Here is a 14990-nt window from a genome sequence, read left to right as displayed (position 1 = left end):
GTTGTATTGAGGGGTGTATTTGTAACACAAACTCTTCTTTTCTCTTAATTAACACAAAAATCTTTTACCTCCGTTTCAATAATAAAAAATGTGTACCATTGTTTGCGTGCGTCTGTCACGAAGCACTAAGAGTGACCCACTGCCGAAAGCACCAGTTCGTGATGAGGAAAAGCTCCGCCAGATCAGTAGTGCATTAACTAAAAAAAATCTTCTCTAGCTTTCCTGTGCGCAGACGCTTCGCACTGTTGTGGCTACTTTGCTGCACATCAAAAGGCGACGTCCATGGGCCCGCATGCAATTTCTCGGAAACTGCCGCGCCGTCCCCCGTGCTGCTCTTGTTCATCGCCATCTCCCCGGCCCCGTTCTTCATCCCCACCCACCCCCGCCCCATTTTCTGTGGAGGACTGGAGGCAGCAAGAGAGAGCGTGCTCGAGGTCTGGATCATCGTCGCTTGCTGCACGCCTCGCCGGTCGTCCGCCGCACCCAGTAAGCACCTCCATCGATTTCCGGGCTCACTCCATTTTGGTTTTCTGCCTCTCTCTTTGCTATTGTTCATCCTCCGTCCGCATATATAGGGAGTAGCAGATAGAAAAAAACACAGGAGCTCCTGGGTGCTCCACATCTCTATACTAATATTAAACATAAAGAATATTAAAAAGATTTCTAAAAAATCTAAAATTTAGGAATGTAAAACATGGGTTCTCAATCTACTTCGGTGTTAAATTTCATGAAAAACTACCAGAAAACGTATCGGTGGTGAAGGAAATATTGTCCGAAAAAATATCCATCCAAACAGTTTTTTCTATACATAGAAATTTTTGTCCTTTTTTGCCACGAATACATTTCCTGACATTTTGTCGCGAGATTTCACACGGGAGTAGATCGGAAATCCAGTTTTGATATCTCAAAATCTTAGATTTTTCTTCAAATTTTTCAGCATTTCTTTGAATTTAATGTTCGTATAGGGGTGTGGAGCACCCGGGTGCTACAAATCCGCTTCCGTAGTACTAGATAGTACTACTAGACTACTAGTATTATGTACGCATGGAGGTTTGCTTCAGTACACCACGTTTATGGTGGATTGAGCTTTTTCTTAACACAGTACAGACGCAAGCGCTTATACATACCCGCACACACGCACACCCTACCCCTATGATCACCTCTGAAAGACTGAGCCGGCATACTCCGTCGGTCCGGTGAAGAGTGTACATCTAGGAATTTTAGAACAAATTATGAAGTTAAGTAAAAATTGCATGGAAAAGGTGCAAGCCACTATCTTTCTTCTCTTTAATTACCCAACCTCCAATAAGTTGAGCGCATGTAAAAATTAAGAAGACCATGTGTAGATTGCTATTGGTCTTGATTACCGTGTGATGAGAGAGAATTATTTTTTCTACTTTAAAGTGCATTGGGAAGATAAACGTACGCTCTTTTATGGACAAATTTTGATGCTAGATGTACACTCTTCACTGGACGGAGGGAGTATAATCTTGAGATTTACGAAGTCACACCTCAAATGGTTAGATTTCTTATGGTGGAGTCAACCCGCCAGAGCTAAGTCTTAGACTTGACACTGGTGGTTGCATTTTCTAAAATTTATTTTAGGCTTCTTAGCGATGTGTGTTCAGTGTGGAAGTAGACGTTTTCGTTGACTATGAAAGTGTCAGTGACGACTTCGTCAATTTCAAGCTTTAACATGTTCTGTCCGCTTACGACTTCGTTAATTTCATGATTTAAGATGTTCTGCCGGCTTAGGATATGCGTATGTGTTCATACTTCATGGAGTTGAGTGCGTGTGCGCGTGTATGTGAGCATATGCGTTTGTTTGTAGTTTGTAGTGTGTAAAAAAACACATTTATAGTCCCATGAAGTAAGAGATTCAAATCTTAGAGCTTAGAGCATCTACAGCCGGAGGTTGCAAATTTGAGCCCTCAAACGCTCGCGGACGCGCATGCAGACAGTGACTGGGCGTGCCTCAAATTTTACAATTTACAACCATATATCCTATTTTCAAAACATCTGTTACATGTAGGGCCATGTACGTCGATCATCCTGTCCGTCTTGGGCCGGCTAGGCACCGAAAATTGCTCATACTTAACATTTTCATATCTGTATTAGTCTCACCTCACTGATTGATGAGCTAGTCGACCAGCTTAAACATCCGGGTCGTCCAGAAGGGATAAGCTTCTGACGTCATTATAGTATTTGTTAAGGATATGGACTCTTACTATGAATCTTCTATCTTTATCACATAAAAGACATACAAGATTCATAGTCAGGGTCTAACTCCTTGACATAGAAAACATTGGTGTCGGCTTTTTTCCAATCACAATGTGTCTATGCATAAAATAAAATAAAAATCTACTGTCATTGTAGTAGAGGTATCAACGTATATGATCAAGACAAACTTGACACTCGATGAATAATCATCAGTCAATGAATGCAATGTAGTGTCAAATTTATTTTGATCACACATGCAAGAATTGATAGACCTATACAACAATAACCAAGCTTTTCGCCATCCGCTGGTGCAGCTATTTAAGTCGGGAGGCGTCCACCTCGCCCGGTGATGTGGGACTAAAATTTGGTTGCACCGATAAAAGACGGAGGAGTTTCGGTCGTTGCAGGTGGGAAAGGGAGGAGCTTCGGTCGCTGTAGGTGGAACCGCTACGACCTGCAGCAGGGTCAGCGAGCGTGCCCTGAGGGCGCCCCATATCCGCCTCATATTTGGGCTGGATATAAGGGGTACCGGTCAGCCCGGACGTTTGAGGCATGTTTAAGGCGTCCGTTTGGGTCAGATTTTCACGACCGGACATTGATTGAACCGGCCGTGCAAACGTATAAGACGGGTTTAAGAGGTTCGGCTGCAGGTGCTCCTACTTTCTTTTTTCGGAACATCTCACAGCTTATCTAATCCTCAATTTCTCGTCATGTATATATAAAAAATTCCTCAATTCCTCATCCCTCAGATCCAAAATTTCCCCCTTCGTCCCTCTCCGCTCCCCCGATCTAATTTGATTCACCAAGCCAGCGACCATGGTGCGAAGGCACGCGGCGGAAGCGCGACCCCAGGCCGGAGGCGGCAGCCTCCCCACAGGAGTGGTGATACGAGGGTAGATACTAGAGGCAGCGAGCTCTGTTGCTTGACCGGCGTGATGGTCAGCCGCGGCGAGCTTAGAGGGAAGACACTGAGATTAGGCATTGGCTGTCGCTCGCTAGTGGAGCGTCGCCAGCCGTCCATGCTGCGGCGGCCCGGCTTCGTTGATCCCTCCTAGTTGGTACAGCCGCGCTGGAGTAGAAGCCAGCGGCAGCAGCTGCAGCGGAGATTCAGTGATGCATCCCTGTGGCTGCACCTTCTCTGTGCACGAAGGATGTCTTGGCCAGCCGGTAATTAACCAAGCTGATTAGGCGAGCCGGCCGGAGGTCTCCAGGTCAGGCAAGTTCCTCCTCCACGCAGTCCAAACAAGCCCTCACGAATCCAGTGCCCTGTTATGAGGTGGTTCTCAGGTTCTCTGAAAGAAATCTGTCCTAAAAAATATTACTACATTACATTCAATTGTGATTTGTCATTCTTGTGATTTGTCGTAATCCAGTTAGGTTCATACATTCTCTCATACAAAGTATTAGTGCTGTTATGAGGTTGTTCTCAGGTTCTCTGAAGGAAATATGTTCTAAAAATATCACATTACATTCAATTGTGATTTGTCATTCTTGTGATTTATCGTAATCCAGTTAGGTCCATGCATTCTCTCATACAAAGTATTAGTGCTATTTTGAGGTGGTTCTCGGGTTCTCTGAAAGAAATATTTTCTAAAAAATACTACATTACATTCAATTGTGATTTGTCATTCTTGTGATTTGTCGTGATCCAGTTAGGTCCATACATTCTCTCATACAAAGAACTAGTGTTACTAATTTCATGGTGAATATTGCTCTTTTACTCTTGGTATCTGACCACAAAGTATGCTGTAATGCTCACCATGTCTATTGTTGCTCAACAGGACAGAGAAGAAATCTGCAGATTCGAGTCACCATGAGTATATCTGGTACTCTTGGGGTCATCAGTGGCATTAATGAATGTGTCAATTTGTTTCAGTGGGCAAGGTCTTCTATTTCATCTCTGCACTCCCGATGGAGTGGTAAGCAAGAGCAAAATCTTCAGGATGAGGTACTGCACTTGCAGAGTGGCCTACAACGTCTTAGTGATACTCTTCCGGCAATGTACAACCTCATTGATCGGGCGGAGTGGAGGAGCCACAAACACTGTGTGGCCGAGCTCCTTCCAAAATTCAGTGATGCGGTGTATGATGCGGAGGACATTCTTGATGAGTTCAGGTGGTATGAGCAGAAAGTGACAGTGGAGGGCATTGCAAGCCAATCTGCTTTTATTGATTTCTTTAACTGTGTCATTCAGGGCAGTTTCAACAAAGTGAAGGATATCCAGAAAAGGCTGGAGAATCTTTCTAATCTGCTCGAGAAGATGGGCTTGGGTGAAGCGACACCACGTTTTGACAAATCAGTCAGGCCAGAGACTAGTTCTTTTCCTATTGAGACAATAATGTTTGGCCGTGATCAGGAGTTGACTCAGGTGATAGAATTGCTAGTTGTAAGAGAAGGCGATAGTACCACGAAAGCTCATCAAAAAGAACTTTAGCAACAATCAACCATGTTTGTAATGAACAAGAAAATGGCCTTGCTGTTTTGCCAATAGTTGGAATTGGGGGTGTTGGGAAAACCACTATGGCTCAACATATCTACCAACAAGTGAAGCCTCATTTCAAAAAGACAATTTGGCTTTCTGTCTCAGATGACTTTGACGTCAAGAAGTTAACTAAAGAAGCCTTGCAATCCATTTCTGGAGAGGAAAGCACTGGCCAGTTGGACTCGCTTCAACATGCTCTTCATAAAACTGTGTGCCAGAAAAAGTTACTTATTGTCCTTGATGATTTATGGGACGATGCCTTGAAGGAGAATGGGCAATCTTGGAAGAGATTCTGTGCACCTTTAAAAAATGTGAGGAAGGGAAGCATCATGTTGGTCACCACTAGGTCTCAAAAGGTTGCTGATGGAGTGCGCACAATGAAGACATTGAAATTAAATGGCTTGAAAGATGATGTCTTTTGGAATTTCTTCAAACTATGCATGTTTGGATCCGAGAGGTTTAGCAATGATCATGAGTTAGAGCAAATTGGTAGAAGCATACTTCCTAAGCTGAAGGGTTCTCCTTTAGCTGCAAAAACTCTTGGACGCCTGCTAAGGATGAACCGTCACACAACATATTGGAATAATGTTCTAGAGAGTGAATTGTGGGAGTTAAGGCAACAGGAGGATGACATTTTGCCAGCCCTTCGGTTGAGCTACATGTACTTACCATTCTACCTAAAGAGATGTTTCTCATTATGTGGTGTGTACCCTAAAGATCATGAATTTGAGAAGGATTATTTAGCTGAAATTTGGGTGGCGGAAGGCTTTGTGGAACCTCAGGGGGACATTCCAATTCAGGATATTGCTAGTCAGTACTTTGAAGATCTTGTAAGTCGATCTTTCTTTCAGAAAGTACACGGAGCATATGTAATCCATGACTTGCTTCATGACATGGTCCAAATGGTTTCAAAGAATGATTGCTTCATATTAAAAAATGTGAATGAATTCCAAAAAATTCCTAAGAATGTTCGTCACCTATCAGTACTCTCTAACCCAAAGTTTGACTATTCAAAGCTGTTAAGCCTATGCAAGCATGAGAAGCTGCGTACCCTGATTTGCAACATGCCCTTGGAGGATAAAGTTGTAGCACCTGTAATGGATCATTGGTGTACTGAACTTGGGCGTATGCGCGTGATTATTTGTGCCTCTACAACTGGGTTACCGGGTAGTGTTTGCAACTTGAAGCATCTTCGGTACCTTGAAATCTCCAGAGCTTCTCCTTTGAAGAGCCTTCCTTCAACGTTCTGTTGCCTCTATAATTTGCAGATTCTTTATATTGGGGAATGCAAGATAGAAAGTTTACCCAGTGACTTCGATAAGTTGATCAGCTTGAGGAGAATTGAATTATGTGGATTTCGATATTATCTAGAGTATCAACTAAACTGCGATGCACTAGAAGCTGAACAAAAAAAGAGATATCTTCACGGTCTAAAAGTGCACCGGTCTTCGATGATGACTCGACAGAACAATGTGACAGAAGCACTTCAACTTTTACAACCTCCCAATGGTCTAAAATCTTTGCAACTCCGAGATTATCCAGATGTGTCTCTACCAAGATGGTTTCAGCCACAAAAGTTATCAAGCTTAATTTCACTTGCAAATATTGGTATTTTCACTTCCCTGATGGATCTAGCAATTTCTGATTGCCACAAGTTATCAAGCCTTGAGCATTTTCTACATCCAGCTTCTATACCAGCCATCAAGAAAATAGTAGTTAAAAATTGCGAGAGGTTAATATCAGTACCAACTGAAAGATTTGTGGAGTTCCATTGCCTTGAAGAATTGGAGGTGGTTTATTGCCGAAATATCTGCTCCCGAAGTTTGGTGGCTCCTTCACTCAAGAGGCTTGTGCTGGGTTGTTCTGGGGATTTAGCACACAATATTGAGTGTTGCTCCCTCACTAGCTTCTTCTTATATTATTCCCGCCACACGTCCATACACCTACAACATCTTCCAGCCCTAATGAGTTTGAGCATTGCAAGGTGCGAGTCTCTTACATCTGTGAGACCAGCGATCTTCACTAACTTCTCCCATTGTGGGTGCAGTGCCAGCGGCATTACATCGTTCTTGTTCCTTACGGTGCTAACCATTAGCGGCTGCACTAAACTGTCAACCCTTGATGGTCTCCTAACACAAGAATGCCTGCCTGTCGTTGAGAGGATTTATATTGCACACTGCGACGAGTTGCTCTCGCTACCCGGAGAATGGTTCGGAAGTTTCCTTTGTCTCAACGACCTGGAGATTTATGATTGCCAACGTCTGGACTGGCAGAGGGGACTGGTGCTGCCGTCGACGCTCCAGAGGCTCGTACTGGGCCAATGTGGGGATATATCTGCATGGGTTCCCAGCTGCCTGCAAAACCTCGCGTCACTTGTTTCGCTGGAGATGTCTGAGTGCCCGGGCATAACATCCATTCCAGGTGACATTTGGAGGACGAACCTTGCATCTCTAGAGGAGTTATATATCACCGATTGTCCAGACCTGGTCTCAATTGGGGGATTGGAGGCCGTTGCGCAGCTAGGCACGCTGCACATCTCTGGCTGCCCAAAGATGATAGAGATGTAGCAGCCTGTGAAGAGAGGCGGAGACTAGCTAAGATCCCATCACTTTTCAAGTCTATGGTACGTGTGTTGTTTAATTTACAGCAAGCTATTTTCTTACTAGTTAACCTGCAGATTTTATCAATATGTTTTCTGCCACTCGTTCTGATCTTCAATAAAAGTTTGAACGTATCTATGTCATGCAGGATTTTTGTTGTTGTTGCACTGAGATCTCTGTATCTGTGTGGATCACTTGCCAAACTACTCCAGCTCTCTGGCCAGCTGAGCTCATGCCTATTCCTAATTCACTTCAAATCGACACCAGCTCTGCATGCAGAAGCACAAGCAACATTTGTTAACGGAGACTTGCCATATTTTATAGTGTAGATTCACTCATTTTGCTCCGTATGTAGTCACTTGTTGTAAGAGTAGAGCATTTTGGAGACCGAGCTCCATGGAGCCCTTAGTTTTGAAAAATTCAAAATTCATAAATTTAGGTTTAAAAAAATTCTGAAAAAATTACACATGTATGCAAGGATGTAAAGTGTATGTGTGAAAAATTTCAGGATGAAATACCTAATATTGCGAGCTGCACAAAAAAAAATCATGGACTTTAAAGATGAACAGTACATATGCTAAAAAGGCCCAGATTTGTCTTTTTTGTGTAGCTCACGTTTTATTGTATTTCGACCTAAAAAGCCCCAAATTTTTAGCATGATTTTTTTAAAAAAATTACCCATGGAAACTGTTCACTTATCTCCACAAAAATGTTTGTCATAGTTTAGAAATTGGTACTCATGCTTGTGAAACAAGAATTTCTAGGAGATATTTGCTTCACTTTTTTGGCGATAAAAATGCAGCAACGGTGAATATAATTTCTTTTGCCTCGAACAGTACATCATCAATCACCAATAGATCGAAATCCAATATGTTGGCAGAGCAAGAAAATGTAAGAAAACAAAAATCAAAAGCTTCAGTAATATCTTTCAAGAATGTCAGTTGTGGCAAGCAAAAGATAAATTATTTTGCAAGTGAAAATAATAATGGAAAAGAAGATATCAAAAAGTAAAAAGATATGATTAAATGAGAAGATAAAAAGGAGAAATCGGAAATGAAGGAAGTAAAGAACGAAAAAAACATGAAACAAAAGAACAACAAAGCTTGGTAGGCAAATATTACTTTTATCAACAACATTACTTTTATCATAACAAAGAGGCCTTTCAACTGAAGAAAATAAGCATGAGCGACCAGTGGCATGCAAATAACTCAGGGTGAGTGGCTTCTTCTGCACCTCATTAGAGAAATTACGGTGACCAGAAGCATCGCAAATACTTGTTTATTGTTTTGATGTGAGCACAAAATTCTTATCTAACTGCGGGAAAACTCTGTTTCGGCAATATGGGAAGAAGGTCAAAGAATACAGTGCAAAGAACCTGAAGGATTCGTATCCAACAAAGAACAACGAACACCGTATAGAAAAACAGGTGATGGACTGATGTCAACAGTAGCAGATATCCCGGAAAGGCAACAATCAAAACAAAGCCAAAGACTAATCTTAAGCCCTTACTTCGTACATGTAGTATACCAAATAAACAAATTTTTATTTTGTTTTTTTCTAGCATCTTTTATTAGGTATTATTATGTTTCTTTCTAACATTCCGGTCGGTAATTTATGTAATTTGGTTTAACCTTTTTTGTTGGAGGTGCTGAAAATTGACAGCAAAGAAAATATCCATAATTTCAACAACAAAAAGCTTGAAGGGCGACTAGATTATGAATCATGTAACACAAGATCAAAAGGAAAGGCTACTAACAGCAAAATGTGTAATCATTTTGTTTATAACAAGCTCAAAATTCTATAAATTTTGGGTTTTTAATAAATAGTTGAAAAAACCCTGAAATCTTGTGAAAACTTTCCTCTTCAGATATTCTTGCCCAGCAAGAAGGAAGACCGTTACACACTATATCTGATGGACATATATAAGGGAAAGGTTAAAATCCTGATACCGAAAGAGACCACTCCCGCTAAAGATTAAAAATATCAAGAGGAGTGGCTAAACAAATATCAAAGAAGTTTTTTTTTTGCAGGGAAATATCAAAGAAGTTGACGCAAAAGAGAATTAAAAAGGAATACTAGCATGAACATAAAAACAGAACGGTAAGTCTTATAAGTAGCGATTTTTGTTTCTCTCGAACCATACCTTCTAGGTGTTTTTATTTAAAACACAACGCAATCCTCAGATGGCCAGGATGGAAGCATCCTTGCTACACTTATTTGGAGGAGAAAGACACTGTAAAAGCAAATACTTGAAGAGTTGAATTTTCGATTTTGTAGAAGAAGTGCCAAATGTTTACCATTGTGAATCGCCATTTACCATACTAAGATGTTCATTTCTCTATAACGGTGGAGAGTTCAAAAAACTGAAAGAACATTTTATTGTAAGTTTTCGTTGAACCTTTATTTTGTAGGCGCTCTTGGTTTGCAGCTTTCCAAAATGCAATACTTACGAAACAATACTTACAAGACCCTAGATCTGTGCTTCCATAGGCTAATGGAAAAGGTACTGCTTGTGCTCCCACAAATAACCATCCATATAAATGATCCGTGCTTCCAAAAGCACTGCCTGTGGTCCCACGAACCATTGATTTGTGCCTCCAAAGCGAGGGGAAAAGTATTGCATGTGCTCTCACAAACCATAGATCTATGCTTCCAAAACTAATGGAAAAAAGCACTGCCTATTTCCCCACGGACCATACATATAGGTGATATGTGCTTTCAAAAACCAGGAAAAAAGTACTGCATGTGCTCCCACGAACCATTGATCTGTGCCTCCAAAACGAGGGGAAAAGCACTGTCTGTGCTTCCAACACTAATGTAAAAGCACTACCTGTCTATCCGCTACTGGCAAAGAGTGTGTTTGACGGGCCGGGGGCGAGCAGGAATCATGCTGTAGGTGTCGTGTATCGATGAAGCCAAAAGACGTGGTACGATCAACACATGCCTTGACCTATGATCCCCTTCAAGATGTATATGGTAACTTGATGAACCGGAGGCAAGCAGGAACGCACGGTAATATTACTGAAAACTTGAAGTTCTGAGTTAAAAGTTGTCATTTGTTTGAGCTGAAAGCGATAGTGCTCCCTCCCTTTTTTTTACCCCATTAAACTCCCTCTCCCAAAAATAAGACAAGAAAAAGAAAGTGAAAAAGGGGAACTTTACTAGCAAAAAATCTATTTTTGGAGTTTAAGTGTGAAAAGCCACTTCTGTTTTCAATCCGTCGCACGTGGAAATGGAAACAGGGAAACCGAGAACTTGGAGGGGCAAATTGCAAAACTTGCGAAACCAGAAAGCCGGAAGAAACCAATTCGGTGTGCCTGCTAGCGAGGGACCGCTCCGTGCATGCCACTTGTCGCACGCAGAACGCTTTGTAACTGACCGTTGTGTCCCTTTCGTAAGAGGTTTCAAACTCGGAAGCCCATCTCCATTGGTTACGTTTCATGGTCTGTGGCTTAGGACCGATCCATATAAAAGCATAAGAATAGGGCAACGATAGGCGCCGGTGCGCCGGCCGAAAGTTCGGCCGGTCGCTCGGTAGCCGTACGATCTACGCGCGCGTAACCGTTCGATTCTCCCCCAAACTGTCTCCTTCCTCGTGCTGGACGCGACCCCCCCCCCCCCGACCCGTGAGGTGCATGATTCCCCGCCTGGTGATGGACACGATCGCCATGTTCGTCGAGCTCCGCTCGAGGGATGCCGCCGTGGCTGCTAGGGCACGCCATGGCCATGGGAGTCGAGCTCCGCGAGGGATGCTGCCATGGCCATGGGCGTCGAGCTCCGCGAGGGGTGCTGCCATGGCCATCGGCATCGAGCTCCGCGAGGGGTGCTACCATGGCCATGGCCATCGAGCTCCGCGAGGGGCTGTCGCCATGGCCATGGGCGCCGAGCTCCGCAAGAGGTGCCCGGCATGGCTGCCGGGGCACCACCACACTAGATGCAGCTCCGCTGATGGCCGGTTCCAGCTCTTGACGACGCCCGTTGCAGCTTTTTGGCAAAAAAACTTGTCATCGCCGCCGGTGGTTGTATCTCGCCATTGTATTGTCGCTGGCGAAAAAAGAATGAATGTAGTAAAAAAAATTGCTGAATGTACCAAAAATCTATTACAGTTGCAGCAAAAAAGTCATCGCCGCCATCGTCGGGTCGCAGCTCAGCCTGAACATATGTAGCAAAAAATGAAAACAGTTGTAGCAAAAAGCGACATAGATTGTAGCAAAAACGCGAGGTCGATTGTGCATTGCAGCAAAACGTGACACCGGTGGCAGCAGTATGCGATGCCGTTTGTAGCAAATTCCGACGCCGGTTGAAGCATGTAGCAAAAATAACGACGTTGATTGTTTTCTCGGAGGAGCGTCGCCCCATCCTTGCCGTCCTGAGGTCACCATGCTCGTCGTCTCATGGTCGGTCGCAGCCTCCCTAGGCACCAGTTGCAGCCTCCTTCCCAGACCTTGCCTCGTCTCGAACCATGGCTTATTTGAGAGAGAAGGAGAGATGTTTTGGGGGAGAAGATGTGTGGAGGAGGAGGACTGGCAGTAGTCGGGTAGTCCCACTGGCTCGGCGAAGCACACGGCCGGCAGCGGCCGCCGGTAGGCAGCAGCGCGGGGAAAAGGAAGAAGAAATATGGCCACGGGAAAGGATGTGTCTGGAGGTAGGGGATGAAGGCAGCAGTTAGGGGAAAGATAAGGGAGGTGGGGTGGTCCACGTGGGGCCCAACAATAAACAGGAGTCTCGCACGGGGCGCGTCTTGGGCGGGCACGGGGCACTAGCGTGGCTCGCGACCGGCCGAAGGTTCGGCCGGCGCCCCGCCCTGAAACGTTTCCCATAAGAATAACCTAACTTGAGTCCATAACTCAGAAGTGATGGGCGCGTGGCTATGTGTCGCCCGCAACGGGTCGTATGCCAGCCTCGCCTGCAGCTAGTCGGTAGTGGGCGGGCCCAACAATGACATAGTCTCGTTGCGATGATGTTATGCTGACACCACACGTGTTCTTTTTCTTTTGTTTATATTTTGAAATAAATATATATATTATGAAGTTGATTTAGTAAATGAAGTGTACAAAAAATATTAGCCCCACACTTACAAAATGTTTCTACCATTCAAAAAAATATCTACACGACTATTTTAGATAGTATGATATAAAATGTTAAACAAATGTTCGTGTAATTCAAAAAGTGCTTCGTACCATTCAAAAATGTACGTTAGATTTAGAAAAAAAATCACGCGTTTCAAATAAAATGGGTGTGACATTTCGAAAAAAATGTTTACCCAATGTAAAAAGAGAGTTCTCATAGTTAAACAAATGTTTTTTATCATACAAAATATGTGTCAAGGTGTATTTCAAAAACTGTATAACACCCGTTCAAGAAAATGTTCAAAACAAATATTTATGAAAATGTGAAACCATGTTAAAACATATATAATTTTTTTAGATGTATAGGAAAATTATAATGTGTATAAAAAGTAGATATGAAAACATATATTTTCCCCAATGTTGATCATGTATTTGATAAAGGTTAAATGAGTAGAAAAAAAATTCCTGCGATATATGGAAAATGTCCTTATGAAAATGTAGACATGTGTGAAAAAAGTAAAAAAAAGAAAGGAAAAAAACTGAAGAAACCAATGAAAATCAAAGAAAGAAACAAAAGAATAAGAAGAAAAACAAAAACCAGAAAACCTCGTTGAAAAATCGAAGAGAACCCGAGGAAAACCGCAGTACAAACAATGGAAAACCTGAAAAAAAAATCGCGCACGCTACAATGTTGGACCAGCTCTGTAGTTGCCCGCTATAGGCGATTCCTAAGAGAATTCAGTACGGGTGGCACATACCCCTTGCACGAGTTATGGGCCAGGGCTTGGAATGTTAGTACAACACGAACTGTAACCAACCTTAGGAGTGCTCCTTTTTTTTTAGGGATCCTTAGGCCTTGTACAATGCAAGGTGCTTAGAGGGGGTGCTTAGAGAAATAAACCAAGCTTTTCTTAGGCACCGGTGCTTATTTGTACAGTTAAGCGTCTCTCTTGTAGAAATAGGCACCAGTGCTTCAGAAAAATTCGGTTTATTTTTCTAAGCACCTCATTAAGCATCTCCCATTGTACAAGGCCTTAGAAGTGCTCCTAATTAGTGCTTCACACGCTGAATTAGAGTGCCATCAGTCACACCGACTCAGTTGGGCCAGCCCATATTCTCTGCCACATTCTCGCTCGAGCTGTTCAGTCGCTCGCTCGGCCGCTCGGGCTACTAGTTCAAGAAAAACCAGTACTACCTGTTTTAGGAGAAAAAATGACTCCCCGCCATTTTATGAAAAAAATTGTATTTTGGAAAAATGTTCATGGATTTAAAAAAAATCACGAATTCAAAAGATGTTTGTGGATTTCAAAAAAATTCATGAGTTTGAAAAAAAATCTTGATTTTTTTAAATGAGACAATTCGAAAAAGTTTGTGAAAGTTCCTAAATTTGGAAAATATTGATGGATTAGAAAAGTTTGTGGATTTGAAAATTTCACAAATTTGAAAATGTTTACAAATTTGAAAAACAAATTTGCATTTTAAAAATGTTTGCAAAATTGCAAATTGTTTGCAATTAAAAAACTTTCATGCAAATTTACCAATGAAACAAAATAAAAAGGAAAAAAGAGGAAAAACAAAAAAGGAAAGAAAACTGGTCAGATGCTTCTAGAAGCTTCACAAAACCAGTCAGATTTTTTTTAGGAGCTGGCTAGAAGCTGCACAAACCACGCATGAGCGTTCAAGTGTATGTGGGCCGGCTTAGTTAGTTTAGCATTCGATGAAGGTAGGGGGCGCCGTACGAGGATGCCGGTAATAGGCGCTATAGGTGCTGAATAGGAAATCACGCACATTAGTGCAAAATTGCAGGTTCACAAATCGTGTCCAGTACTTCCCAATACATGTTTGGTAGTAATGTTACATCTCAGAGCCATAGTACACGACCATAGGCACGCCTAGTACTAGAACGGTGACCATCAAATTAGTCGCCGCTATTAGCAGACTAATACTCCCTCTGTCTGGTTTTATTATGCTGCTTCTTATTTTGAGCTAACATTTGATCGTGGATGTAACTAATAAAATATAACTATATGTCATCAAAATTATATCACTGGAAACCTCTTCCCAATACAAATCTGATAATATACTTTTTGTAATATATATTTTACATTTTCTTAGTCAAATAAATAATCAAATTTTATCTAAAATATGAGGGGCGCCTAAAAGCATCTACAACCACACATGGCAAATCCGGTCCCTCAAACGCTCGCGAATGCGCTCGGGCGCGTCCGCAGATAGTGACCGGGCGCATCTTAAATTTCACTTGTTGCATTTGGACATCTCATACTCGATTCTTATATTCATACAAAGACATGCAAAAGGAAATAGAACCTACGTACTATGTCGATCCTAACTACTCCTCGTCGGAGATCACGACGACCTCCGTGCCCGGCTCCGGCAGCATGGGCGGCCGCTGCAGCTTCGGCTCCTCCGACGCCTCCGCTCCGGCCTCCTCCGCCTCTATCTCCGCGTCGAGCTCGGCGAAGAGCGCGTCGGACTCCGCCTGCTCCTGCCTGAGGAACGCCCGGTTGGCCTCCACATAGGCCTCATCCTGGATGGACTCCAGGATGGCCTGCTGCTCGGTTATCTCGTCGGACTGGGCGATGGCGAACTCCGCCTCCG

The 14990-nt window shown here is 42.9% G+C and overlaps 1 pseudogene; it reads left to right on the top strand.

Moving 5' to 3' along the window:
• The first annotated feature begins 206 nt into the window (after positions 1–206).
• On the top strand, positions 207–7859 carry LOC123143469 (disease resistance protein RGA2-like; annotated as a pseudogene).
• Positions 7860–14990: the final 7131 nt, after the last annotated feature.

Source organism: Triticum aestivum, chromosome 6D (assembly GCF_018294505.1).
Source record: "Triticum aestivum cultivar Chinese Spring chromosome 6D, IWGSC CS RefSeq v2.1, whole genome shotgun sequence".
NCBI classification, from domain to species: Eukaryota; Viridiplantae; Streptophyta; class Magnoliopsida; order Poales; family Poaceae; genus Triticum; species Triticum aestivum.
The sequence above is the reverse complement of the archived record's forward strand: the minus strand, read 5'-3'. Positions and strand labels throughout refer to the sequence as shown.